Genomic DNA, 5,350 nt, shown 5'->3' on the forward strand with positions numbered 1-5,350 from the left:
CAGAGTAATGAGAGCTCGGGGTGAGCAGCTACGTCATGGGACCTCCTTTGCCAGTACCAACATATACTCATCGGGTTTTTCCCCTTTTTGTCTATTAGTATATTTTGTTACTGGCATGATGTGTCAGCCTTATGAGGTGCTGCCTAAAATGCACAGTCCCAAAAGTCCACGGAGGTAATGCATCTGAGCGGAGATGATCTCCCGAGAACATTCGTGAGGTATGAAGGCGACGATGTTCAAGCTGCCTTACAACTTCCACCGCTGGTCAGGTTCTTGAGGATTGGAAGGATGCCCTGGTGCCCCACCCTTTATAAAAGGAGCAATGCACCGATTGCAACAAGTGTGTGAGTAATGGAGCGGTTGCAGAGAGTGTACAGGAGATCACGTGGCAGTGTGCGTATGACCTATTCCGATTTGACAGCAGAGAGGTCCCACGCCAAGTCAGTCCGAACAGTTTTCACTTTTCGTCAGCCGCATAATTCTGCGAAGAAGCTGCCTGGTCTGCCGTGCCACAAAAAAGAAGGCTCCAGTTCTTCTCGGCAACAACTATTTCCTCACTGTACACTTGTGAAACCTGGGAACCCTTACCAGGAACTCTTTGCTGGCTTGAAACATGCAGGATAGTCTGCCTATGATCCATCCTGGGTTTATCCTCACTGGTGAGCTCCTCTGGCAGTGGAGAATACATTTGGCTGGGTGATGTAGTGCGCATGCCCAGCCACCACTTGCCTTAGCAGCTTCTGTTTGCCTGGATAAAGGGAGCTGAATGAGCATGGCACAGCTTAGAGAAGAGATGAGTTGACGTGATACAGGATCTGGAATTGAATCAACTTTAGACGATTGGCACCAGTGGTGTCAAGATTGGCCTTCGTGGAGGAGGTACATGAAAGCCTTCACTGGGCAGCAGGAGGCAGCCGCCCTCTGGTAACAACAGCGAGTGGAAGAGCGACGCTCACAACAATGGGCAGAGCCCCGGGCGGCTAAAACACGGAAAGATAGCAAGGCCGGTAAAATGTTATCCTGCCTTCGACACTTCACATGGCTTAAAAGTGAACCTAGCCTGGCACAAGTGCAGTGGTGACATCACCGCGACTCACTGGCAAATGTAAGTTGTTGTGTATGTATGTTTTTGGTGTGCGTGAGCACGTGTGTATGTATGCGTGGGGAGCGGTGGTGACGATTATCTGAACCGGTTCTGGGCATCCCCTAGGTCGACTCAGCCTCAAATGAGTACCTGGTGCGGTGTGTAGTAAACATCGCCACTGGGGAGACAAAGGCGGTCGGGCGTGGTGCTGGCCACCCACCCCCTCGTGTGCCGTGCCGGCCTTCATAGGTGCTCGCTAACAGCACTTGCCCCTACAGTCTGTTACAGGCTACACGGGGGATCTTTATCTGTATCTGTGTGTCAATTGTTTCTGTGTCCATGTGCGTGTGGAGCGGTATTTTAGTGGTGAGCGCTGTAATATTTCCCGACCACGGCTCACATCAGTGGCGAGTGATATCAGCATTGGTCCTGGACCTCGTCTAGGTTGACTCAGCCTTTAAACGAGTCCCCAGTGCGGTGTATAAATACCGCCACTGCTGGGGGGACAACAGCAGCTGAGCCACGCCAGTCTGCAGAGGTGCGATTGCTCGTGGTTCTGCGTGTGTCGTTGTCTGTCGTGGTTCGCGACCTGCGCTACAAACCCGGCGAACTCGAGTCTGCTTCCGGTGACGATTGTTTGAACCGGTTCTGAGTCTCCCCTAGGTCGACTCAACCTTAAACGAGTACCTGGTGTGGTGTGTAACCACCACTCGGTGTGCAGTGCCGGCCTTCGTAGGTGCTTGCTAACGGAACGTGCCACGACAGCCTGTTAAGGCTACACGGGGGATCTTTGTGTCGATTTGTGCGTGCGTGTGTATGGGCGTGCGTGTATGCGTGTGTGCACGTATGTGTATGCGTGTCAAGATCGGCCTCTGTGGAGGAGGCTCGTGAAGGACGCTACTGGGCAGTTGGAGGCAGTCGCCTTCCAACAACAACGGAGGGCGGAGGAGCGACGCTCACAACAATGAGCGGAGCGCCGGGTGGCTAAAGCACAGCAAGTTGGCACAGTAGGGGGCACAGGTGGTGCATCAGCCAGTCATCTCGGTCATCTCGGTCAGTCGACCCGTGGCACCTGCTGGGTCTGCCCCGTGACCTCCTGCCAGCGGGCGCTCGACACTTCACGTGGCAGCCTCAAGGTGCACATGGCCTGGCACAAGCGTCGTGGTGACTTCACCGCCACTTAGTGGCGAATGGCGGTTGTTGTTGTTGTGTGTGTTGATGTTTGTAATTGCAAGTGCACATTAGGCACAGGCCTGAACCGGAGTTTCTTGCTTGAGGGTCACGTGACAGCCCGTCCAGCCGTCAGGTCACGTGACTTATCGACCCTCGGAAAGCTTCCCAGCTGCCCGTCTGTCTGCCCGTGGCCCCATCTCCCTCCCTCTCCCTCCTCATCTCTCTCGCTTTCACGCGGACAGCTGGGGAACCACCACCCACCACCACCACCACGCACAGCACACACACGACCACTGCTTTCTTATTAAGATAATCTGTTCATCTGCTCTCATGAGAATGAGCTCTTTTTTAAATCATTTATATTAAGTTCACTTGCTTGCTTGCTTGCTTACGACCGTGCAACTCTTTCGGTCGTTTTTTTAACCCACTTCCCGTGATCCAATCGAGCTGACATTTTCCACACAGACTCGTTGTGCGTGACAATTTTCGTGAAAATTTTTTTCCAAAATTTTACACTGTTTAGGAATTATTTAAAAAATATTTAATTACCAATTGCTTAATGCTGGCAGACAATAATCTGACCCATAGGTGGCAGCCATCTCAAGCCAGAGGACGAGAGGACTCTAGCCGCCACGCATATAAAGGATTTAGAGTGAAAAACTTTGATTTTACGGGTTAATTTTGTTCTGTCTTCTTATTAAGATAATCTGTTCATCTGCTCTCATGAGAATGAGCTCTTTTGTTCTGTCTTCTTCCGTCTCTTGTTCTACGTCTTTTTTCCTTCCTCCCCTGCACGGTCTCTCTAGCTGTCACTCTTCTCTTCTTCACCCCGATGCTTTCGCTCTTTCTCGCTGCGTAAGCCTTCACGTGTGTGGCCCTCTCTCGACACCTCGATATTAAAAAGTATAACCCGTAAAAACAAAGTTTTTCACTCTAAATCCTTTATATGCGTGGCGGCTAGAGTCCTCTCGTCCTCTGGCTTGAGATGGCTGCCACCTATGGGTCAGATTATTGTCTGCCAGTATTAAGCAATTGGTAATTAAATATTTAATTTGTTTTCCCTAAACAGTGTAAAATTTTGGAATATTTTTTCCACGAACATTAATTGTCACGCACAACGAGTCTGTGTGCAAAATGTCAGCTCGATTGGATCACGGGAAGTGGGTTAAAAAACGACCGAAAGGTTTGCACGGTCGTAAGCGCGCAAGCAAGCGAACTTAATATAAAGGATTTAAAAACGCCGCTTTAGCTCCACGTGTGCGTGTGCGGCGTGTGTGAACACACACACACAGGCGCATTCATGCATCAGTAAATGTCTATTTACATGTATTCACAGACATGTTGCGTAGACGTTGTTTATTTGAACGTACAATATTTTTTGTGTGCCTCTTGAAAGCAACTCTGCCCATTGATGCTATATGACAAAAACGTGACACACACGTATGATTGCAACTGTATGTACGTAGCTAACGGAAGTAAAGTCCCACCACTGCAACATTAGCCCGGTTCTTCGGCTCTTTCGACTACTTTGCAAAAGAGACCGGCGCCGGCCGGAACCCAGCCAGCGACATCCTGTCAACGTCCGTACGCTGCGCTTGATCGTGCCAAGGGACAGCCAAAGTTGGACAAGTGAAAGCATCAAGGAGGCCAACAAATAAAATGAAGTCGCATCAACAGTTGGCGAGCGACGTCTATAGCGGTGTAAATCACAACACTGATAAGATAAGGGCAGTGTAAACCATAACACTGATAAGTATATAGCGGTGTAAATCACAACACTGATAAGATAAGGGCAGTGTAAACCATAACACTGATAAGTATATAGCGGTGTAAATCACAACACTGATAAGATAAGGGCAGTGTAAACTATAACACTGATAAGTATATAGCGGTGTAAATCACAACACTGATAAGATAAGGGCAGTGTAAACCATAACACTGATAAGCATCTAGCAGTGTAAATCATATCACGGATGTCTTTAGCGTTGTACACCATAACACTGATAAGTATATAACGTTGTAAACCATAACACTGATAAGTATATGCAGTGTAAATCAAAACTGATAAGCGTATAGCAGTGAAAATCATACCACTGATAAGTATGTAGCAGTGTACAACATACCACTCATAAGTATCAGTGTAAATGATAAAACTGATAAGTATATAGCAGTGTAAATCCTAACACAGATAAGTATATAGCAATGTAAACCATAACACTGATTAGCATAACTCAGTGTAAATATCATACCACTGATAAGTATAGGGCAGTGTAAACCACAACGCCAAGTATAGGGCAGTGTAAACCATAACACTGATAAGCATCTAGCAGTATAAATCATACCACTGATAAGTATATAGCGTGGTAAACCATACCACTGATAAGTATAGGGCAGTGTAAACCACAACGCCAAGTATATGCAGTGCAAACCCTAACACTGATAAGCATCTAGCAGTGTAAATCATACCACTGATAAGTATCAGTGTAAATTATAAAACTGATAAGTATATAGCAGTGTAAATCCTAACACAGATAAGTATATAAAAATGTAAACCATAACACTGATAAGCAGTGTAAGCCCTAGCACTGATTAGCATAACTCAGTGTAAATCATACCACTGATGAGTATAGAGCGTTGTAAACCATAACACTGATAAGTATATAGCCGAGTAAACCATAACACTGATAACCATAGTGGTGTAAACCATAACATTGATAAGTATAGAGCCATATAAAGCATAACATTGATAAGTATACGTTTTGGTGCACGAGGTCACGTGACAGACCCAGGTGCCATGAGTTTGGCTGCTGTGCCAGGCTAGGTGCATGAAGAGGTCACGTGACAGACGCAGGTGCCATGAGTTGTATCACCTCCACCACCATCACGACCTCCACTATTACCACCACCACTGGAACGTCCACCAACACCACGACCTTTACTTCCACCATCACCACCTCCATCTCCACCACCACCACCACCACTATACCTTCCACCATCGCCACCACCACCACCTCCAACATCACCACCTCCAACATCACCACCATCACCACCACCATCACCATGAAAATCACCACCACCTCCACCATCACCACC

The sequence above is a fragment of the Lethenteron reissneri genome, unplaced genomic scaffold (assembly GCF_015708825.2).
Source record: "Lethenteron reissneri isolate LAM-NWPU_2019-01 unplaced genomic scaffold, ASM1570882v1 scaffold_1434, whole genome shotgun sequence".
Classification (NCBI taxonomy): domain Eukaryota; kingdom Metazoa; phylum Chordata; class Hyperoartia; order Petromyzontiformes; family Petromyzontidae; genus Lethenteron; species Lethenteron reissneri.